Below are 25,456 nucleotides of genomic sequence, written 5' to 3'. Positions count from 1 at the left end.
TCCGAAGGTGCAAACAATTTGATGTTTATTGGGGTGAACTTCCAGCAAGCTTAAATACAAGTTCCTTTTTCCTTATTTTCTAATCCCAACTTACTTCCTGTTTGCCCCTAATTTATATAGTAATATTCTTAGCTATACCTTAACCAATCATTCTACTGAAATTTAACTAACCAATCATAACATATTGTAACATGATTAGCTAACCAGTTATATCCCAGCACCTTAATTAGTTTACACCCAGCAAAATTAATTATACAGCAGACAGAAACAATCACAGAACCAGACAGAGACCATGCCAATAAACAATAGCAAAGTGGGAACTATAATGATAAAACAATACAGAAGTGAGGATTTCACAACTACATCTATAAAGACATAAGAGTTTCCCAGCTGTGTCTATTGATAAGTGAGTTCTTACCAGACAGAAAACTATCAACCTCAATTTCCTTTTACATCTTCTAGGCACTTCCCTTTCTCTGGAGGTGATAGGCACTATCAGGACAGGATTGTATTCCTAACAGCCTAATAGCACCTTCTTTCAATGTGACTAGTTTGGAATAGTGAGGATGTGACCGGTCGCTTCCCAGCTTATGGCTGCCTCTGTCGCTTAGCCAAAGGCCTTAGCCTAAGAACAGGGCCTCAGACTGTCACAGTAAGAGAAGGACCTTACACTGACAGGCAGTGATTTTGATTCTTTCTTTTATACCTCTAACCACCCAAGTGATAAGAATACACCTAAATTCTTAAAGTACAGGCCTTTACAGACAGGCCTGAATATCTATATCCTAACAACCAGTTCCTCTCTTCTGACTTTCTTTTTGTGAATTTTGTGGTAACACAGTTGTTCACCATGTGTGGGCTGGAAAGGAAAAGATAAAAATACAGGGAAAATTTCAAAAGTACCTAAGGCATAATTCTACAAACATGACTAAGGTGCTGTGATGCTCAGTCTCACAACTCCTAACCTTTAGGTGCCTAGAAAAATCACAAGGAGGAATGCTGTGATCCACAAAGCCTGAGTTAGGCTTCTGTACAATAAATGGGGATACATAGGTACCTTAGGATGCTGTGTGATGAGATGAGGTGTACCTGCTGGAGACCCTGACCCAAAGAAAGTGCTCTTTTGGAGGAAAAGAGCAGCAAGTTTAAAACTCCCAAACTGCCTAGAGAGGTCACCTAGGGTCAGCTGCTGGCAGAACTAATGAGAATTGGTCCTCCAGCAGCTAGAAGGGCTGGGAATGGGCAGAATACAATCAGGGCCCAGAAAACAATGTCTGAGTGCTTCCTCCAGGGGGTGTGGGGGGGGGAGGCTGTTGCGGGTGAAGATGGAGCAGGAGGAAGGATTTCCCCATTTTAACCCAAAATACAGGCCTGGTCAGAGGCCTAACTTATGACTTATAACTTATGACTGAGCCAGCAAAAGATTGTTTTGTTTTATGGTGCAGAATGTAAAGCCTAGGTGTCCATCCCATGTTGGACATCAATTGACTGCAGTAAAATTTAAGGGAGATTGTTTTGCAAGATGCTACACTGGTTCAGCCATCTCATGACAGGCTTGGTTCAGTGCTGTCAATGACTCAGAAACATTGTTCATTCAAACAGGGCAAAAATATAAACAATTGGCTGGATTCTGACTCAGTAATCCAGATGTAAATCTGCAGTAATTCCATTTATATCTGTGTAACTGAGATTCAAATATCACCAACATCCTTTGCGTACTCTGTACACTGCAAAAAGCTTTCAAGCTTCCTCAGTTCACTTTATGGGTTTCTTGTTTATTATACATGCAAATGGGTTACTACCACATTTTTTACATAGCACTTTTGATCTGAAAGGATCATTGTTTCAGCAGTGATAAATCAAAGTGTTGCCACTTAAGTTGCCTTTAATAGTTATTATACAAAGATATAAAAAGTCTGTGCTGGAAAATTTATGGGACTTGGAGACGTCAAATTAACAGGTAAAATGTTTATTTTTATTTAAAAAATGGATTATGTGGCAGCCTTACAACTGGCCCTGAATTACATCTCAGGTACTAGCTGTTGAGTTAGCTGTTGTTTTGGTAGTATTTATAATTAAGTAATGTGGTGAAAAATAATAGCACAGAGTCCATTTTTTTCTTTTTCAATTTGTTTTTCATTTTTCTTTTACTGCTAATTTCAGATACAATTGGCCCTGCTTCTTCTTTCTTACCAATTTTAGCTCCACTGTCCTGAATAGAGTTATATCAGCGTAAGCGTAAAATTAAGTCCATTGATCTTCAGCAGAGTCAGTGATGAAATCTTGCTCTTTGCTGCTGTAAAGGAGTTCTTCTTTTTCATCCAATGACATCTCTGTACAGTACATTAAGAGAAATCCTGTTGCTCATCTCCATCTTTCCTTCAGGAAGGAGGATCCTACAGCAGAACCGGTGGTGTCAATGTAAATGGTGCATGGTAGGACTTTGAAAGTGTGCTCAAGGAACGGTGTGCACTGCAGAACATAGCTCTATTTGTTGGCTCTCTGAATGCTCCTCTGCAGTGGATTTTGTGGAGGGCTGAATGGATCACCAGCGCCACAGAGAATAGATTCACTGTGGAGACGGGCACAAAAGCATCAGAGCTTCGGTAGGTGTTCTGCTGCTGCTCTCCATCTTATAGCGAAGGGAAAGTTCCTTCTTCCCAATTCCCTAGATCCCCCCAATGCATAGTCTGGTAATCCAAGCTCTGGGCTAGGTTGTTAAGGGGATGGGTAGCCCCTCTTTGTTGGCACCCCTCACTACTACATGATCTTCCTAAATGTTCTTTTGCTTTGAAGGACACTGCTATTTCATTCCTCTTCCCTGCTGGATTAAAAAAAACAGATAATGGTTAGGCTTTATATCTTACCCAGCTACTTTCAAAACCTGAAATAGACATTGATGTCTCCTTGCTTTATAAAGATTATGGGTAAAAATGTCATGAGCAAAATGGTTCCCAATTTAAAGAAATTACAGCCTATGAGTGAAGCCTGAGTAAAAGTCAGATTTCTGCTTAGCTGTAATTACCAGGGTATCCACTAAGAATGACAGTCTCTGTCCGTGATATCAGTTAAATAATAACTGAGAGTGTTTCCATGCTAGTTAAAGTTACAAGACCTTCCTGCATCAAATCCGAGTCTAAGATGGACTATAGTTATCAGAAATGGCCTGATCACTAGTTCTTTGAACATCCAGTATTAAATCACCCTGGAATGAAAGAATGAAAGCACAGCAGAGGAACACAGGCTGTATAAAGATGACAAAGAAAGCAACACATTACATATACTAGTCAAGCAAAATCTTGGCTCCAGTGAAGGCTATGTGAGTTTTGTCATTGAATTCCAGAGGGCCAGAATTTCATCTCTGGGGCATGGACAAGAGAAAAGTGCATGGAGGTTTTTAGTTTGTTTGGGTTTGGCTTTTGTTCTCTTTGTTGTTGTACCTGACCACATGAGAAATAGGGAGAAAACATCCAGAATCAGATTCAAACATTTTCTAATGAATTTAAACAAAATGTAAAGATTCCTGAACCACCATAAAACAAATAAACAGATAAAAACAAATACTTCAGATTTTTTGCTTTGTTTTCAGGTTTTGTGCTTAACCTTTAACTAAGCAGGTTTCTAGCAACTTAACCTGAATATTTATAACATCAGTGGTATGCCTGCTCAGTGGAACTGCAAACAGTAGTCAATGTTTCTATATTTTGTCAAAGATTCTGTTCTCTCACCTTGTATATAATGCTTTCAACAATTAGCACATTAAAAAACTGTCTGGGAACATGATGTGTTTATGTGTAGATATAAAGGCTGAAACTCCCTCCATGCAAAAACCTTGTACACCACTTAACCCCCATTTTGAGAGTTGTGAGGTCTCTGTATAAGAGTGAATTTCATCTTAAGTTATTTGTGTTCTCCTTTATCCAATTAGTGCTTTTTTCTAAGTAAGGGGCCAATTAAGTCCTTTCTGCCACTGATGGAGAGGAACATTTAGAAATAAAACTAGTGTGGTTCTCCTGTAGAAGGATTTGGAGGCAAGAGTTGACGGGAACATGCCTGTTTTTCTCCTTTATTATGTACATTTAAAAGATTAGAATGTATGTATGAGGAGCACTCTGCCCCTATCAATGCCCCGGGGCCAGAGGGGCATTCTGCCTCCCACCACAGTGCAGGGCTGACAGAGCTCTCAGCCCCCATCACACTGTGTGGGGCTGCAGGTGGGATCCAGGGACCATGTTCGTTATAGCCCAAGGTTTGCTACTGTGATGGGCGCTACAGCGAGGATCTACTGTATACATCACAGAAGAATCAGACTCTTATCTAGTGAATGTTAGGGGGTTTCAAACTTCAGATTCAGTATTTACCCACACTCTTAAGAGTCTATTTGACACTTTCTGATGGAACAACATATCTGGCTCACCTCCTTCTTCCATCACTCTGTCTTTGCACAAAACTTTTCAGTAATACAAAGTCACATCGTACCTCACTGTACATCTGTTACTATTCAATAAGTAGTTTTAATAATAAAGAATACCGTAAAAAAACTGAGAAACTGACTAATTTTCTTAAATTGCCACTGACTTAAATGGAAGCAGGAGCAGGCCTTTGGTCTAAAATGATAGCACTGTAACAGGAGAACAGGAAGGAGAAAGAGAATCTGTACCTATTAACCATGGGCACCTGAGACCTATTGCAATGCCAATTCATGGTCATCTAGGGTCACATACTATCCTTGCCGTGCACACAGAACTCCTTCTGATGACAATGGGTGTTGTACATTGGTTCAATATGCTATGGTCCATTTTTAGTCTGTCTGTATAATATGTTACCGTCACAAAGCAATTATGAGTGTAGATCTCCCTGTAAGGGATGTATATTGATGTACTGTACTTACCTTAGGCACTGCCTACAATCCTTTGTTATTAACTGCGATGTATGACATTTCCAAATTAACAAAGGGAATTGAGAACAGAGAAACATTTTTTTTAAAGTTCTGTTTATACCAATTCCCCTATTTTTACAGCATTGCAGCTGTGAAAATGTGAGGCGCTACTACTTATGTGGTTAAGGGATGAGCTAAACTTCTTTTTTCTTATATGTGACAGGCAAATCAGCTTGCCTGCTGTGAAGTGTTAGTGATAAGATTCTCCTGTGTGTGCTGTCATTCATTTGTCATTTTTTTGACTGCAAGGCATGTGAAAGTCCCTTAGATCCAACAGGGGCTTTTTCTCAGTCCCATAAAGTAATTAAGAAATTAACTCTCCCCCTGACGTAATGACAATTCATAGAGCTGCTGTGAAGGAGAGCACAGGTTTAAGAATGGCATCAAAAATCTCAGGCTAAAGGAAACTGAGTTTGTGGCAAACACGACTTGCAGTACTTAACCCATGGGGAGAGGGATTGGATACTGCCTGCATCAATGAAGCAATGAGTCAAGATTAACTTCAAATCTATGGTCAGGTCCTAAGCTACATACTCACATTTTTTTTCCTTTAATTCAGCTGTTACTCAAGACAGAATTCCGATTGATTTCAATGGGAGTTGGCTTGAGGAACAACTGTTTTCCCAGTCGAGCAAAAATCTCAGAATCTGGTCTCTAGATAAAGGTTTGTAAAAGACTGAGTTGAAGGATAAGTTTGGTTAAATGTGAATTCTTCCCTTAAATGGAAAAATAATACAAGAAATTCACATTATTTTCTCCTTCTGATACTGCATGACAGTACTGAATTTATGTACAATAAGGTAATTGTTTTGCCTATATAGAACTTTTCCAGTTTGTCAGCCACTCTTTTGTTGTCACTAATAAATGTCTCTGCTTCCTCCAGAAGTACGAAAATTACTCAAGGTCTGATTCTTTTAGCTTTACTGTTTATCTACCTGCTAACATCACTTTGTCTGATGATTGACTTAACCTAAAATATTGTCTCTTAATAGAGCACTTTAATAGATACCAGGAAAAGCACTATTCTATCTACTACCCAAGATCCATAAACCTGGAAATCCTGGGCGCCCCATCATCTCAGGCATTGGCACCCTGACAGCAGGATTGTCTGGCTATGTAGACTCCCTCCTCAGGCCCTACGCTACCAGCACTCCCAGCTACCTTCGAGACACCACTGACTTCCTGAGGAAACTTCAATCCATCGGTGATCTTCCTGATAACACCATCCTGGCCACTATGGATGTAGAAGCCCTCTACACCAACATTCCACACAAAGATGGACTACAAGCCGTCAGGAACACTATCCCCGATAATGTCACGGCTAACCTGGTGGCTGAACTTTGTGACTTTGTCCTTACCCATAACTATTTCACATTTGGGGACAATATATACCTTCAGATCAGCGGCACTGCTATGGGTACCCGCATGGCCCCACAGTATGCCAACATTTTTATGGCTGATTTAGAACAACGCTTCCTCAGCTCTCGTCCCCTAAAGCCCCTACTCTACTTGCGCTATATTGATGACATCTTCATCATCTGGACCCATGGAAAAGAAGCCCTTGAGGAATTCCAACATGATTTCAACAATTTCCATCCCACCACCAACCTCAGCCTGGTCCAGTCCACACAAGAGATCCACTTCCTGGACACTACAGTGCTAATAAACAATGGTCACATAAACACCACCCTATACCAGAAACCTACTGACTGCTATTCCTACCTGCATGCCTCTAGCTTTCACCCTGACCACACCACACGATCCATCGTCTACAGCCAAGCTCTGCGATACAACCGCATTTGCTCCAACCCCTCAGACAGAGACAAACACCTACAAGATCTCTGTCAAGCTTTCTTACAACTACAATACCCACCTGCAGAAGTAAAGAAACAGATTGATAGAGCCAGAAGAGTTCCCAGAAGTTACCTACTACAGGACAGGCCTAACAAAGAAAATAACAGAATGCCACTAGCCGTCACCTTCAGCCCCCAACTAAAACCCCTCCAACGCATTATTAAGGATCTACAACCTATCCTAAAGGATGACCCAACACTCTCACAAATCTTGGGAGACAGGCCAGTCCTTGCCTACAGACAGCCCCGCAACCTGAAGCAAATACTCACCAACAACCACATACCACACAACAGAACCACTAACCCAGGAACTTATCCTTGCAACAAAGCCCGTTGCCAATTGTGCCCACATATCTATTCAGGGGACACCATCACAGGGCCTAATAACATCAGCCACACTATCAGAGGCTCGTTCACCTGCACATCCACCAATGTGATATATGCCATCATGTGCCAGCAATGCCCCTCTGCCATGTACATTGGTCAAACTGGACAGTCTCTACGTAAAAGAATAAATGGACACAAATCAGATGTCAAGAATTATAACATTCATAAACCAGTCGGAGAACACTTCAATCTCTCTGGTCACGCAATCACAGACATGAAGGTCGCTATCTTAAAACAAAAAAACTTCAAATCCAGACTCCAGCGAGAAACTGCTGAATTGGAATTCATTTGCAAATTGGATACTATTAATTTAGGCTTAAATAGAGACTGGGAGTGGATAAGTCATTATGCAAGGTAGCCTATTTCCTCTTGTTTTTTCCTACCCCCCCCCAGATGTTCTGGTTTAACTTGGATTTAAACTTGGAGAGTGGTCAGTTTGGATGAGCTATTACCAGCAGGAGAGTGAGTTTGTGTGTGTATGGGGGTGGGGGGGGGATGTGAGAAAACCTGGATTTGTGCTGGAAATGGCCCACCTTAATTATCATGCACATTGTAGGGAGAATGGTCACTTTGGATGAGCTATTAGCAGCAGGATAGTGAGTTTGTGTGTGTGGTTTTTGGGAGGGGGGTGAGGGGGTGAGAGAACCTGGATTTGTGCAGGAAATGGCCCAACTTGATTATCATGCACATTGTGTAAAAAGTTGTCACTTTGGATGGGCTATCACCAGCAGGAGAGTGAATTTGTGTGGGGGGGTGGAGGGTGAGAAAACCTGGATTTGTGCTGGAAATGGCCCACCTGATGATCACTTTAGATAAGCTATTACCAGGAGGACAGTGGGGTGGGAGGAGGTATTGTTTCATATTCTCTGTGTATATATAAAGTCTGCTGCAGTTTCCACGGTATGCATCCGATGAAGTGAGCTGTAGCTCACGAAAGCTCATGCTCAAATAAATTGGTTAGTCTCTAAGGTGCCACAAGTACTCCTTTTCTTTTTGTGAATACAGACTAACACGGCTGTTACTCTGAAACTTTAACTTGAGATGCACAAAGGAATAACATTCAGACTACAATAACTCAAACAATCCTCTTGTGTATTTCTTGTGCTTCTCAACTTCCACAGTGCTTTCAGGTGCAAAGCAGAACCTAATAAAGAGGTTATTGGGTCCAGCCTACCTAGAATGGGAGGGTGGCCCACTGGATGTCTATTGAAACACATAAGGGTGGGGTGCAGGTAATGATTTTCTTCCTTTTGGACACACTTTAGGAGTATTTCTGAATTAAATACAAAATGTGACTTTATCCCTTCATTCCTAGATACATTTGCTTGTGAGTACATTGCGCTGTTACCAAAAAAAATGGGAATGCCTGGCCCATTGGTGCTTTTTACTGCCCAATATGATAGGGAGACAAATGCGGGTTGAATTAATTTAGAACATAGGAGAAAAGGAAGGCAATTGCCAATAGCAGTAGCCAGTCAGAATGGAGTAATAATACACTCATCAAAATGAATATTATAAAAGTCTGCTTCCTGAAATAAGGAATAGTCACATTAGCAGACAACACCATAGTAGTGAATGTGACAAAGTCCTTCTCTTGGATAAAGTTCTATTGGGTAGGAACAACTCTTGAGAAATCTACAACAAAAGAGAAAGAAAGCAAACCCAAATAGAGTAAGAACAGACTAAACAATATTTAGATAAATTAGATGTATTCAGGTTGGCAAGGCCTGATGAAATTCATTCTGGGGTAACTTAGGGAACTAGCTGAAGCAATCTTGGAACCATTCACAATTATCCTTGAGAATTCCTAAGGGGATAGGTCAGGTCCCACAGGACTGGAGAAGGGCAGTATCTAAATATCTTTAAAAGGAGGAACAAAAAAGATTCAGGGAATTATAGACCAGTCAGCCTAACTTAGATACCTGGAAAGATATTGGAACAAATTATTAAACAATCAATTTGTAAGCACCTGGGGGATAATAGGGTTGCAAGGAACAGCCAGTATGGATTTGTCAAGAATAGAGCATGCCAAATCAACCTAATTTCCTTCTTTGACAAAATGACTGGACTAGTGGATGGGGAAAAGCAGTAGATGTGGTATCCTGATTTTAGTAAGGATTTTGACACAGTCCCACGTGACATTCTCATAAGCAAACATTGTGTAGATGAAATTGCTAGAAGGTGGGTGCAGCACTGGTTGAAAGACCATACTGAGAGAATAGTTATCAATGGTTTGCTGTCAAAACGGGAGGGCATATCTCATGGGGTCCTGCAGGGTTCAGTTCTGGGAACAGTACTGTTCAATATTTTCATTAATGACTTGGATAATGGAGTGGAGAGTATGCTTATAATATTGGCAGATGACACCAAGCTGGGAGGTGTTGGTAGCACTTTGGAGAACAGGATTAGAATTCAAAATGACTGCCAAATTGGAGAATTGGTCTAAATTCATCAAGATAAAATTAATAAACACAAGTGCAAAGTACTTCACTTAGAAAGGAAAATCAAATGCACAACTACAAAACAGGGAATAACTGGCTAGGTGGTAGACCTGCTGAAAAGGGTCTTGGGATTCTAGCAGATCACAAATTGAATATAAGTCCACAATGTGATGCAGCTGAAAAAAAAAAGCTAATATCTTTTGAGGTGTATTAACAGGAGTGTCATATATAAGACATGGGAGGTAATTGCCTTGCTCTACGCAGCACTGGTGAGGTCTCAGCTGGAGTACTATTTCCACTTCTAGGCATCATACTTTAGGACAGATGTCAACAAATTAGAGAGATTTCAGTTTAGAGAAAAAATGATAAAAGGTTTAGAAAATCTGACCTATGAGGAACGGTTTAAAAAACTGGACATATTTAGTCTTGAGAAAGGAAGCCTGATGGGGCACCTGATAATCTTCAAATACTGGACTGTTATAAAGTGAATAGCAATCAATTGTTCTCCATGTCCACTGAGGTAGGACAAGAAATAACAGGCTTTATCAGCAGCAAGGGAGATTTAGTTAGATATTAGGAAAAACTATTTACCTATAATGATGATTAAGCTCTCTAATAGGCTTCCAAAGTAGGTTGTGGAATCCCCATCACTGGAAGTTTTAAAAACAGGTTGGACAAAGACCTGTCAGGGATGGTCTAAGTGTACTTACTTGTTCCTGCCACAGCAAAGGAGGCTGATCTTGAAGGGACCTTGAGAAGTCATCCAGCCTTACATTTCTATGATTCTACTTGCCTGCTCACATTTTATGAGTTAAACATCATGAATGGCAAGTTCAGTGCTGAGCACTACTTAAAAACAGAGGAAGAGATCATCTCCTTTCCCCTTAAGCTACAAATTGTAATATTTCCATGCTGTACCCCTGTTCAAGGTAGGGGTTATCATTTTTTGCTGTCAAATTTTTTTTTCTATTTTTAACTCTGAATGATTTCCCCTCAGAATCCTCTTCATCCTTCCTAAGTGCCCATCCCCAAATAACTACCTTATGAAAAAGACCAAACATATAAAATTTCATCCCCAAAGGTGGAAACTATTAGGAGCATATGAAAATAGTGAACTACAATATAAACTGTTTTGCAACCTCAATTTTAGGGGTTGCTGCCAGCACCAACTCTAATAAAATTAAATTCATTCTGGCATTATTAATATTATGGTTGAATATATATACAAGATCTCATTCACTGAATTAGAGCCAATTCTGTTGTTCAGTTCCCTGAGTAACTCTATGTAAAAATGGTGGCACAGACGTCAGCTGCCAGCCACATCACAAACATACCAGTACACTCCATCTGTTGCTTCTACCCACATTTTCTGACCTTGTCTCTCTCTTCTTATTTTTACAAGAAAATATTCTTTAAATAAAAAAGTTAATGTTGAAACTTTAAAAGTTTGAGTACAATGCAACAATTGGCTAGGCATTTGTGCTTCCTAACTGGGAAGAATCTGTTTAATTCTAACAGATGTTACTTGCTAGAAGCACTGAAGAGCTACGTGGAAGTTCACTTTGCATATCAGCATGTGTCTATTTTATTAACTAAGTTTTTGCTGAAGGGCAGAGGACCTAATTCTCTTCTCATTTGCACTGGTATATGATAGGGGCAACTCTACTAAATTCAGGGGGCTTACACCATTCTGTGAGGACAATCAGCCCCCTCATGTAATGTGCCAGATGTAAGTGCGCTTGTCTTTACAGAAGAGCTGAGCAAACAAATGAAGATTTATAGGTCCTGATCCCAAACCTATTGGAAAGACGCCTATTGAGTTCAATGGACGTTGGCTTAGGGCCTTATTGCATAAAGATTTTCTGCATGGATTTGCAGCTAAATCTTTACGTTTTATAAAGAATTTGTATTTACTTTCAGTGTGTTTTTCAGGTAAATTATCAGAGTGATACATCATTTTGGACCCCAATTAAGTTGGAATGATAAGGCCACCATATAGTTGTAAGCAGAGGATTTGTCTACACTGGGTTGTTTTGCACTTGTGTAGCTATGCAAGTTTATGCCACTGTTTTAATCCCAGGTAGTCTGCACAAGTACATCTACACTACGAGTGAAATCCTGGCTCCATTGAAATCAGTGTCATAACTCCCATTGACTTCAGGGAGGTCAAGATTTCTCTCTAGGAGTTTGCACTGGTGTAGCTACAAGTGCAAAAATCCACAAAATAAAATTAAGCAGGGGAATGCCAAGATACTAGTGGAGTCTATCAGTGGAGTGTCAGCTGTTGGGTATGAAGCAGGATGTTGGCATTTGTTCAGTAAAACATTGTTGCTTCTGCTTCTGTGTTTGCCTGGATTTACTTCCCACAAGATAGTATATTATACACCACTGCGGTACAAAAATAAATGGCCACCTGTGAAAAGTATTTGCAGTTGGGGAATTGTTGCTAACAAATTGCCAACAGGGATAAAATACATGGCAACTTTTCCAAGAAATTTGTTGCACATTTGTTTTGTGAAAAGCTTTTGACACCTGTGAAAATGGGGCAATTTGCAATGAGCAAACTGAAAATTGTTCTTATTTTTTGAAAACTTCTGGTTCCTAAATTCTGACTTTCTGTTTTCTAATGATTTAATATACTCTATCCCCTACCCTACCCCAAAACAAAAACCACCCCAAAGCACACAACACTTTTCCAGCCTCCACCTTAGCAGCATACATTTCCTAAGATGTTTTATATAGCTGAGACTCCTTGGGTATTGGCTGCTGTTCTTCAAGACAACCTTCCCTCCTACCTAGCCAACCACCTAGCTTTTCTTTTCAAGAAGTTGCAGTGAAGGTCAATATTGCAAGACAAATGACCTATGCATCTGGACGTTTTATAAAGCGTTTGACAAATTTCCACTTGACAAGCTTCCGCTGGAGACATGAGCTCAGGAAGTAATGAAAACCTGTTTTAAATGCTTAAAAAAAAAGGGGGGGGGGGCACACAACATTTTAGAGTGCTTGTAAAAAAACTTACTCTTGGCACTAAATGTAAGTTTCCAGAGAGTCTGAACTTTGGACATCTGCTGTTTCTGAAATCATACGTGACTGATCTTGATAAATGGACTCCAGAAACAGATAGCATGCAAAATATATAGAGCATTGAACATAGATTATTCCAGCAGTTTACTGATGAGTGTAATAGCTTTTAAAAGCAATGAAAGTCTAGAGGAGTAGTAGTATTCTGGGGTAGTGTAGCTGATAATTGGAGGGTCTATACCCACTGGTGCATGGAGGCTCTTAACAGAAGGAGGAATTACCTGTGTAAATCCTCAGTGGGCAATAACACGAGGAAGCAAAACTACAGCAGACACGCTTTTCACATTATGCGGGGGAAGGTTTTCTCTCTGAGACTAGACACAACTGCAAGGAGGAAGATAGGGTCATCCCTTGTATTCCATCCTTGACAGCTGAAGCAGAGTGAATGTTTTTTTTTTCCCTAATGAGAATAGCCATAGGTGGGTGATGTAGCCACCTCCCTTGAATCAAGGCAGTTTGGGGAGAAGAAAGTTGCTTACTCTTCCAGCCCTGTGAGTTGACACATTTTGAGAGATGGATTCTAGGAGATAGAGGAACTCCCTCCTCTCCCCTCCCCCTTTGTTCTGTGGAAGACACAGGGAGAAGCAACAGGAGATCTGCTGTGCTCCTTCATATAGCTGAGAAGATTAGCAGATGTTCTATGGTGGAAAGAGACTGAGTGACAGCATTCAGACCCAGCGCTATGTAACAAAGGCACCAGTCTTGCCAGGAGAATCAGATTTCTGTAAACCCAGCTTGTAACATTAATTGTTTTGGGTATTGTTTTATGTTGTTGGACTCCTGAGTTTTAATAAGAGAAACAACACTATAGTATCTGGCCCAAGGATATTTGGAAAAAATGATAAAAGGCAGAAGGAAAGACTACTCTTTGGCTACTGGGTTACAACTTGATCATGAGCAGTAGAATGTTGCAGCTCTGAATTAGAGAAATCAAATGTTTGAAATTATTAATTGAGATTGTAGTAATCTTATGTAATTACCATTTTTTCCATCCCTTTGATTGTTGCTGGATTTAGCTCCATTAGAGCACATTGATAATACATACATCATGTAAAATATTTGTTGCTATAAAAGGGCTAGGATGAAATTTCCAGAAGTACGCTCTAATGTTGGGTGCCTTAATTTCTGGGTTTCCAATCTGAGAAACCTTGGGTCTAATTTTCAGAGATGACCACTCACAGTGCAAACTGCAGTCGATGAGGACTGCAGGTACGCGACACCTTTCTGAAAATTAGGCCAAAAGTGTCTAAAGCTGCATATCCTTGTGGAAGTATTTAAGGGGAAGAGTGACTGGTGGCACCTGTTTTGGCTATACTTTTTTCTAATATAAATAATACAGGGATCTTCACCTCACATTGGGCTACCAGTATTATCACTCCACTTTATAAAAAAGGGGAGAGGAAAGACTCCAGGAATTACCGCCCAATTAGTTAATTGGATGTTGCTTTAAAAATTTAGGCCAGATATATTTTGGGTAGGGTAGGGCAGGACTGGGCAGGGAAAAGTAATTTATTTACTGAGCAAGAAGCTGGTTTCTGAAATGCCTGCTCCACTACAACTAATTGTTTTATTCATTCTTATTAGATCCACAAATACATGGCTCCTTGGGGGGGGGGGCATTGTATGCAGATTTTGTTGATCTAAAAATCAGCCTTTGATTCCACTGATGGGCACTGTCTGTGCAGCAAACTGGAGATTTCTGGTACAGATCCCCTGTTACATATTCTTCTAATGGCTCTTCACAGATGAAAAGTGGCCAAGGTTAAAATAGGCCTGGGTGGGGAATCAACTGATTCCATCCCAATTACAAAGGGAGATGGACAGGGTTGCTTTTCTTTTTAATTTTGATATCAGTGATGTTTTACCATTAAAAGAGGTTCAGTATTTTCCCCTTAAAATGATGAATAACACTGTGTCTGTCTCATTATATGCAAACGATATGGTTTTACTGTCACAAACAGCTTTGGGATTGAAGCATTTATTAAGTGTATTTGCTTTATACTGTTTATGGTTCAACCTCTCAATAAATTATTCCAAAACTGAAAGCAGTTGTCTTTCTCAGAGATAGAAGCTGCATGGGCAAAATATTGAACAAGTTATCTCTTTCCCTTACCTGAGTATCTAGTTGTCACAGAATGGTTTGTGGGATGAGCATATTCAAGTAACAAAAGAGAAGGCCTTAAATTCAACACAAGCTATGTTACATTTGATCTGGACTCATAATCTTAATTGAATCAGTCTTTAGAGAGTTTGAGGCTAAGGTATGTACTCAAATTTTGTACGGTGCAGAAATATGGAGATGATCCCATAGGACCAGAGGTGATTTGAAACAAATTTCTTAGGAAGATTATTGGTCTCCCAAATAATACCTCCTCTTAATGCTGCAACATATATGAATTCAATTCTGTCCAAAATGCAACATCATAGTATTAAGTTTTGGCTGCATATTCATAATATGCACCCACAGCATTTGCCAAGGCTCTGCTCAGTGGAATAGCTCAGCAGGACTGTCTACTATAGATTTCTTTGGTTACAGCATATTCAAAATTCTTTGTATTCACTAGATGTCTCCGAATCGGAAATGATTAGATTTAAGTTTAAAAATGTGAAATCCCTAATCAAGTCAATACTACAGAATATTAATAAGCAACTGGTTATGGCAGTTATTTCTATTCCAAATATGTCACCTTGGTTTTTCCCTTGTTAAAATGACTCATAGATATGCCAAATATTTACATAGTCTATGTGATAACATTCTAAGGTGGGCCTTTACAGTTCTCTATTTCAAATCCATGCAGACAGCTTACTTAGAAAACCGATATACTGGCACTGAGAAATGTAATTGCCTCTGTCCGTGCAGTTTAGAACAGGTGGAAGATCTACCCCATTATTTATTACATTGTAATTTGTATTGCCAATTTGAGGTCAAACTGGCTTTCTATGTTTTTGTCCCAGATGCCTTTGTCTATGATCGCTCAGAAAATAGAATGTAGCTATTATTCAAGCAGTGGCCCTAGTTGCATGGTCAGCTGCTAAAATAAGGAAAAGGCAAATGGCAGAGTCATTATATATGGATTAATGGTGTATGTCTTTAATTCTGTATTTATAAGTATTTTATAATTTTGGATTTAGTTTGTTTTATTGTAATACTAGTCACCTACCAGTCACTATTAAGTGGCACAGGAGTGTTGGAGATGCCAACTGTATAGCTGGGTCCAAAAATACTTTGTAACCCATGTTATTTCCCAGGAAGGTAAATAATACATAGAAAATTATACCGGGTCAATCAAACGGTTTTGTTCCAGTTTTGACTTCTATTTTATGTAAAATTTTAAAAAATGGAAATGAAAAGTAATTTCAAAAAAGAAAATTCAAAAGCTCTATTCCAAAAAAGATCAAAATGGAATGTTTCATCCTTATCAAAGCATTATTTTTTCTTCAGCGTTTTGTTGAAATGGACAATCTACGAAATGTTTTGCATTTGAACTAATCAGCATTTTCAAATGGAAACCTCTTGTCAGAAATTCTCTGACCAGCTCTAGCATTTTCATAGCCAGGTGGTCTTCTTTTTTCTCCCTTTCCAGTGTCATAACTGATATACATCCAGGGAGAGGAGCATACCCTCCAAACGAGCTGCTTACATCAGCTGAGGATCTGCCCCAGAGTATACACTGCTAGACTTTGATTAACATTATATCCAGCAGTTAAGAAAGTAAAACTGTATTGTGCCTAACAGGCTATAGCTATTGTTCAAAACCAAATATGGATGCTCTAAATTTAATAGCCGCAGGACATCCTTCCTATACTTTAATGTAACAGAACATACTTCAACTTTGCATCAATCTATTTACTTAAAGATTGCCTGGAAGTAATTTTTACCATCCCTAAAGTGTCTATGTGTGCATAAGAAGTAGGATTTTGATTTTTTCCCCCCTCAATATAAAAGAAGTATTTTATGGTTAGTGCACTGTCCTGCCCCCTCTTTTCTATCAGCTCTGAATGATTTCTTGGTTGGGGGAAAAAATACAAAAGAAATGAATTTTGCGTGTGTGAATGTTTGAAGAAGGGGTGTGTTTTTCACATTTGAAAGCACAAGCACACAAGTTTAAAAAAATCTACAATGCTAATCCTGGAGTGGAATGTTTGTTGAAGTCAGCGGTATGGAATATAGTCTTTGCTTTTGTTGAGCTGCAGTTACTCTTCTTACATAAAATCAGGCAGAACTGGAAAAATAATTTGTAGTCTGTGTGAAATTTTTTATGGCGAAACCAGTTAGAGTTTACATATAAACCAGAATGAAGAACTAAATTATTTTGGTTCATACTAGTTGTTGGGAGGTGGGGGGAGAGAGGGGCTAAAGGTGATGTAGGATTAGGATATACTCTCAAATTGTGCGGAAAGCATCTCCCCTCTTTTTTAGCACAGTAAAAGGCTTGTCTTGTGGCCAACAGCTGGGATACCGGGATTTATATTTATTGATAATATCAGAAATATCTCTTGTCGCTTTCCTCTAAAGGTCAGAAAATAAAGCTCTAGGATCATATTTTGTGCTGACTTAAACAGCTGAAGGTAATGAGCCAAATTCTTCTCTGTCACATTTGTGCCTCTGCCCTGAGGAGTGTCTGATTGAGATCGCTTGTGAAACCCCAATGGGCTAAATTCTTTTCTCAGAAACATGGATACAGCTTCAGTGAAATCTGTGGAGTTGGTCAATGAGATGAGACAGGGTGTAAGTCATCAGAGATTTTGGTCTCTAAAGTTTCCATATCCCATATTTGAGCTGACCTTTGAACAACTCACTTTCTCCCCACATCTATTTGTTATGTGAAACAAAATAAAACCCAAACCACCGAGATATATACTTGGTGCACTAAAAGGGCCAGTTTCACAATGCTGAAAACCATTATGGGCCAACTCAGCTGAGGAAAAGAATTTATACAGAAAAGTGTGAATCATAATTGGTAACTGTTTAAGGACACTTTATTACATGCCTGTAAAGCCACAATCCTGGTTGTCAAAAAAGATTACACTGATTAAATCTATGGTCATCAGACAACAATGATCAGTTGACATATACATATATTTTAAAGTTTACAAAGTATATAAAACAAACAACCAAAGGAATCCTAACAATGGTTACTAGATGAAAATGGTAGAATTTTCCATGATAATGCACAAATGGCAGAAGCATTCCATCGATATTTCTGTTCTATATTTGGGGGAAAAGTCAGGTGGTGTGTTCTCTGATGATGATGGCGATGAAATACTTTCTATTCCAACGGTAACTATGGGGGATGTTAAACAGCAGCAACTAAAGGTTTTTTTATGAAATTGGTCCCCTATATCCCAGGTGAGTCCCCTAAGCAGTCAACTATTCAGTATTCTGGAACACACGTTCATATGAGATCTGGTTGGCCCTGGTTGAGTTTTGTGAAGGTGAAGTGTGCTCTGAGCATGTCTCCCAGATCTGGCCCCACAGGCTAGATAGGCAGGGAATGCCTATTATGAGAATCCTGCCAGGGCTTAGGTGTAAGCAAGGGTGCCAAGCAGCTTGGCGGTATCAGATTTAGGTGGTTTTGTACATGCTCATTGTGGAAGCTTAGGTGCCTACAAGGTTATTGGGCAGCTGAGTAGGGGTTTTGAGGCTCTCAGTGGCATCAACATGTTGTACTACGGCACCTAACTGCCACTTTAGGTGTCCGGGTCCTTTTGTGCATTTAGCCCATAGTAAGTACTCCTTGTGGCCTCAACTCTGCAATCCGATTGGCTAGTGGAAGCGCTTGTCAGAGCATTGTTCCAAGCAGTGTCCAGTTGCAGGATCAGAGCCTTACTGAGCAATAGAATCAACAGTTAAGTAAACAATCATGTGCTGAAACTATTTCACACAAGCTTTTTCTGATAAGGAATGTTGTCGCTATACTGCTCTCCTTACCTAAGCCATATTCCCTCATTGACACACCTAAGGAGCGGATCCACGTGGCTCTGTTCTGCATAAAGTGTACGAAATCAGACTCTGTTAGTGGCTGTAATCTTTAACTAATGGAATATACTTAAAACTCATAGTCAATGTCCCTTGGAATGTCATTTTGCTAGTGACTAAACCTCTTTGGGGTTGTAACTGGTTCTGAATAGCATTCAGTGCGGAAAGGGAAGGAGTGGGTTAACAGAGATTGTGGCTGGCCTGTATGTATATATGGGACTTCAAGGGGTGGGGAACCAGCAACCTCCCCCTTGCACAGCACACTTAAAAGCCAATCACAACTGCAGTCCCAGAGTATGAGGGATTCCAAAGACACCGCCGGGTATCCCCTGGAGTAAAAGGGGAAAGGTGCGGTGATAACTCCACCTCCTCCCTCCACAGCCCATAGGGATGTGCAAGTGCACATGGGAGTGTAACCTCTGGGCCTCCAGAACCCCGGGAACGATTGTGCCTTCCTTAGGCACATCTCTTCTGTCGGTCCCCTAGGGAGGGTGGTGCTCCTTCCAGTCAAGACAGTGCTTTTTGGGCTCATTTAGCCCCACATCCAGAATAAATATTTTATAGGAGCAGGCAGAGAAAAAAAAAAAGAGCTTGGACAGGACATTCGACTGTGTTAAGTATACTGAGATAAATCACCATACAAATATATGGTCAAGTGGCATGGATCACTATTTCATAAAATGTCAGCAGGCCTCTTTCACTGCAGTTTTAGAGCAGCAGGGAAAGTGGCACAGAGAACTGAGACATGCATTTTCTTATCTTTGCTTTGGTATAAAGACATTCATGTGTTTTTAAGAAAATCTCTTTGCTTTGAATCATAGTAGTTGTTTGTGATTTTAAAAAGTTCATTCCAATCTGGGGAAAATTTGTGGCTGTTATAAACCTTTTAAACTTTGCAGAATCACATTCAGTGCATGATTCTGAAAGAGACTGATTATAATATGATAGAGACAATTTTGTATACTATTAATGAAGTCAAAAACCAAGTGGGCAGAATCTAACAACTGGGAAAGCAAGAAGCAAATAAGGAACTGAGGCAGAACTACTTAAAGCACAGGTAATGAACATATGAAAAAAGTTATCAGAGAAGGCAATTACAGTGGACAGTTTAAGTGAATTCAAGAGATGAGTAGAATATTTTCTGGAGCAGTGGGGTGTCTGAAGAATCTGGTTAAAGAACAAGAGGATGGGATTAAAGACAAACTGAAAAAGAGCAGGCATTTTCAGTCAGATGGCTTTTTGTTAAAATATATTGCAATGTGTTTTTTTTTTCTTCCTCCTATGAATTCTGTAAGTACATCAGTACTAAAGACTTTCTGGGACAGGGGGAAAGAGAAAATTCTTCATAATTTTTTCTAATTCGGGTTGCAGTTATAATATGTGTGCCTGTGATACTTTAACTGTAGAACCAACTGTCTGCTCTAGGCTCTATTCTGGCGCAGCTTTAGTTCTCTACCAAATAACTCTACCAAAAGCTTACCTTCCTTCAGCTATATGAGGCGTGTAATTGAGGGTGCATTTTATCACCTGCTCTGGAATTTATTTACTTTCAAACAAACCCCAGATTTTATTTATGTTGCTGGCTTAAGGAAGGACGGTGCCTGAATGTCAAACCAAGGAGTTTCCTGAATCAGTTTTGACATCTCACGGCTGTTTCTACACAGGAATTGAAAGACAGGAGAATGTGAGGAAGTCTGATATTTCTCCAAATGTTTAGAACTTGCAGAAAATATGTAATGACATAGGTAGCACTTAAGACAGTCACAAAGTAGCTGCACTACTATGGAAGGATGTGGTCTAGATATGGACATGCAGCATCAGGGTCTGATCATCCATTGGCCTGCAAGGTTCTAACCAACCTCAGCCTTCCCTTAGCTCAAATGGCAGGTCAGAGTGTTCCACACCTCATTAGATTTGGCTCTTAACAGCTGAAATCTTCCACCTCCAAACCATCCAGCCCTCTGACAAAACATTTACTTTTACTTTCCAGTCTATAGGTCTCTGATCCATTGCCATAGTTACTAAGATGATCACAAACCCAGAAAAGAACAAGGGGAGAGTACCCCTTATTCAGAATACACTAGAGAGTGGAACTCAAACCTTTAAAAACATGTTTGTCTAGAGCTTTTAGACATATAATATTCAAGTAGGTTCAAAATTCTGTAAAATACGGCCCTGTCATGCTATTTAATATGAAGTGAGAATACTATGAGGAATGCAGAGTACTGCTGTGAGGGTATTTACTTAGAAAAAGTTGCAAATTTAATTTGAAGTAATTGTGCTACTGTATATATTTCTTACCAAAGCTATTTTGTATGCTTTCACATTGAGTATAATGAGTATATGGCCTTATTGTTTTTTTCCAGACTTGCTTTCCATTGTTATGTGTTGATAAGAACTGTGCTAATACATGTGACTGGCTGTGTGAAATCAATTTGCAGGCACAGATGTTGAAAGCCAACTGGTATGGTTGCAGAATTTTTTTTTACAGAAAACAGAACATTCAGTGACCTAAAAAAGTTACTAATATGATTTCTGTAGATCCATGTGTTCAAACAGATTCTGCTATTTTATTCTTCAAAGTCCATTTGAGTGAATAAACATGTCTCCGGTTGATGCTGAATCCAAGGAATTGGAATGAGCTCCATCTGTGTGTTGTGTGTCTTTTAAAAAGGAAATAAACAGTATCTCTGTAGTCTTTGCAGGAGGAGTTATAGTTTGTATGCATTTTTATGTTAATAACAAAGAAAAGCAGGTGTGTAAACAGTGTTCATCTTGGTAGTGTCACTTTTGTAGCCATAGGACTGAAATAATATACACATTCTCTTTTATTATGTTATTAAAATGTTTTTGTTATAGCATTTCTATAGTGTAATGTTTGCAACTGGGTAAAAATTGTATATAGATGGCTCAAAACTTTGTAAGTTATAGTGCTAAACAATGGATAGCACTGAGTGTGCTAAGCAATGGATATAAAGAAAGATGAAAATAGTGTACTGTCAGAAGCTCAAATGAGCTCTACAGCAACAAAACCCACTGAATTAGTGATAGAATCAAAAGACCAGGTTTGGGCACTTCTAGTCACAATGAATATTAGCAAAAAGAAAAGGAGTACTTGTGGCACCTTAGAGACTAACCAATTTATTTGAGCATGAGCTTTCGTGAGCTACAGCTCACTTCATCGGATGCATGCCGTGGAATATTAGCTGTTCTACTTATTCTGAGAAAGGGGGCAAAATCTATTCTGTAGGAATTAAGAGATGTGCAAGATCCATTAGCGCTAATTTATATTCCCCCATAAATGGCTTTTTCCCAGTAGTACATGTTTTGTTTTTATTCAGCCCATCTGTCCCAAATCATGGAGATTTCATCACCTCCTTTGGATAATATTCCATGGCTTACTACAGATCACTTTTATAACCCTTTTTTCTGCTATTCAGAAAAATTAAGAATAATGAGATGAAGTAATAAAAGGGAAAATAATTATATCTCCTTGCCTTGGTCTAAATTATTCCTTTCTCTCCTTGGGGTTTACACCTTTCAAATGTTTGTTTTATCATCCCTCTCACTCCCTGTTTGTAATTAAGCCAAGTAAGCATAGTAAGTGCTCTTAATCTTTCCACATAAATCATTCCCAGCACCATATTGATCATTCATCATATAGTCATTCTTCTCTGAACTCATTTCAATTTGTCAATATTTTTCTGATAAAAGTATGTCCAGAAATGAACACAATATTATGGGCACTGTTGCACCTGAACCATGGGTTGGTTATTACTTCCATGCCATTTGATGTGATGCCTTTGCATCTTCACCTAAAGTTGCATTGGCCTTTTATTCTGACACACTGGAGCGCAAACTCGTGTTTAACTGCCTGTTCACCATCTCCAGTTGTCTTCCAGCATTAAAGTTTTTGCATGTATGTTCCTCCCTCTGAATATGTTTTGGATTATTTTCTGCAGATATATTAACCTGAAGTTTTCCAGATTGAATCTCCTTTTATTATTTATTATTAATTATTATTATTGCTAATGTTTCATTTCTTGAAGTATCTTTCCTTTATTTCTGTCCTCACTTGTTTTTATAGCTCCCAGTTTGATTTAGTCTACATATTCCATTAAATACTGTTTACACTCTAATTGTAATGAAGATAGTGAATGACACTATACCTAATATTGATTCCTGTAACGCATAAGGAGCAAAAGTTTACCCTTTCTTCCCTTCCTACATAGTTTAAACTCCTTGTGATATAGCAATTAGCAGGTATAACCTTAATGTTTAAGTGAAAGCCATTTGATACAAAGTCAATCTCTGTCTCTTGTCTTTATTTTACTATAGAATCAGAGTAGTTAGAGAAGGGTGGGAATGCCGCCTGGGATTTCCACAAGTGCAGGCTAATCCCCCAGGGTTTTTTCCTAATTTTTTTGTCCCATGTAGCTGAAACTGTCCCAAATGGTGGGGCTTCCACTGTTAGCTGTTGGAGAAAAAATGTTGGCCCTATGGCTACAGTTAATTTTTTTGACAAATTAAAACATGTTGAAACCCTGAGTAGAAGGCCACGAGGGAAGGAGGGCTTACATTTTCCTCTGCTATAAACAAATGATTGCTAATTAACTTTATTTCCTTACCCACATATCAAACTACTTTCTCTTCAGGTCCACCAACCAAACCTGACTATAAATTTGCCAGTTTTAGATTCCTATACTCATCTGCATAGTAGCTGAGTGTTCATGACGCCCCTGTGAAGAGGGGAAATATTTTCCCTATTTTGTAGGTGAAGAACTGAGGCACAGAGAAGGACTTGCCCAAGGTCACAGGATGTCTGTGAAAAAGTGGGATTCAAACCTAGGTCTTCAAGCTTCCAGACCACAAGGACATCCTTCCTCCTTTAAAAAGTAGATTAAGGCCATCATCAGTTGTGTGGCACTCTATCAAGTTACCTTCTGTGATGAATCTGAACTTACGTCTTCCAAATCCATGTCTCCAGCAAAGTAATGTAATGTACAGTAGTTATCCCAACATACAATATAACATTCACAGAAACTTTGCTTTATATTTCCCTTCCTCCAGACATTCTCAGATTTTCCACCAAGGCCCATTTTTCTCTTTCCAGATGGAAAATGATGGACACTAAATAAGAGGCCAACTCTCCTTTTCACGTACTGTATGTTAATACCCTTTTATAGCACAAAATATAGCTTTGATTTTAAAACAGACAAAAGTTTTGGATGAACTGTGCTCCTCCCTGGGTAAAGGAAAGTAATTTTTGGTAGAATCAATGTGATTGTAGCTAGAAAATGTTTGCTAGGATGTCCCATCTACAGAGGGAAGACTCCTGTGTTGAGAGAGAGAGATTAGTTCAATTTCTAGATGAATCTTTGCCTTCCCCACAAAGCTGTAATTTTCCTAAGCACGTGCACACACTATGAAATCAGTAGGAATCTTGCCATTGAATTCAGTGGGACCTGAATTAAACCCCATCTCTTAAAATGCCGAATATGTCTTTACCAGAGGTGCTAAAGATGTACATAATGTACCACTAGGTGGAAACTGAATCTGTCTCTTTTGGTTGAACTTGTCAAGATTACCTATACCCATGAAATAGATATTTTATATATGTGAACTACTGTGTGAATGCTATTTTGTTGGGGATGATAAATTTGAATCAACCCTTGTTTGCTTCTACATGATTTACCTTTGGATAGCTTAGTTCTTCTCTAAATTGTTTTTACCTTTTAAAATATTTATAACCATCTTCATTTTTGCTACGTGCAGTGATTTTCTCCCAGTACGGGTGTTCCTGCTTTTGCATGTCTAACAGCTGGCAACCAAAAATGGTGACTTGTTGCCTGTCAGGCAGGCTGGCCTTTCTAGCAAAGCAGATGGAGTTTTTAGAATAGATTTTTCATGTGTGCTTTTTGAACAATTGTACTGTACCTCGTGATAATGTGCAATATATACAGTGCATTTCTAAAGGATAGGGTTATGTCTCAGTCTACACTGGTAACTTCAGTAATCACATTATCCTTTCTAAATCTGAATTTCTGTTGACATTTTGCCATTTGTAACTTTACTCATTTCCCTATGGTGTTTTACATTGGTTTATAAATGACTTACGTACAAAAGCTACCCCATAGACTTAGACGAATAAAGCAATTCCAATATTAAAGGCAACTGTTCAACAACCTGTATCTGAGAGCGAGGAAACCATGCGTCTATCTGTTATATTTTCTGTGTGACGGCTGTGGCCCTCATTGTGGGTTATTGCAGGTCTCAGAGGGCTAAGCTCACTTTGCCTCGGAGTCATTCTCTAGCGAAATAAAAAATGTGTTACATTTCCTTCTGTCACTGCACAACCTGTATGGTAAAGATTGCTTCAATTACTAGATCACTTGTTATTTTTAAGCAGAAATTGATTTTGTTTTCAAGTTTTATAGATGAAAGTTGGCGGCTCTGTTAAAGGCTTTTAAAATGTTATGTTGTTGTACTTTCACGTACCTGAATGCCTCTCGTCATTTTGATTTTGCATAATGATGATGCCATTATTTACTATTTGTTTCAGATATTTAGACAGAAAAGTCTTCTGAGACACCATCTGTGCACTACAAAAGGAGGGCATTCGTTAAACATTACAAAATTAAAACAATACAGAGTCATTCTTTCAACCCCACTTCTAATACACCAGTGTCTCTAATCTGCCATTATCTCTGCCAGAGCAACACATTGATTCCATGTAAAAAAAAGAATCAGTCCTTTTAGTTTGTACTCCAGA

At 39.1% G+C, this 25,456-nt stretch overlaps 1 long non-coding RNA gene across 1 annotated transcript; it reads right to left on the bottom strand.

The window, feature by feature from the left end:
• LOC144930463 (uncharacterized) lies at positions 1–25,282 on the bottom strand. The gene is made up of 3 exons (XR_013635640.1): positions 25,183–25,282; positions 24,871–24,994; positions 1–2,824 (listed from the first exon to the last, which is right to left on the bottom strand). It is a non-coding gene; the product is annotated as an uncharacterized LOC144930463 (long non-coding RNA).
• Between the last annotated feature and the right edge of the window lie 174 nt (positions 25,283–25,456).

This window comes from Lepidochelys kempii, chromosome 4 (assembly GCF_965140285.1).
Source record: "Lepidochelys kempii isolate rLepKem1 chromosome 4, rLepKem1.hap1, whole genome shotgun sequence".
Taxonomy (NCBI): Eukaryota; Metazoa; Chordata; order Testudines; family Cheloniidae; genus Lepidochelys; species Lepidochelys kempii.
Note: the sequence above shows the minus strand (reverse complement) of the source record. Positions and strands in the feature narration are given on the sequence as shown.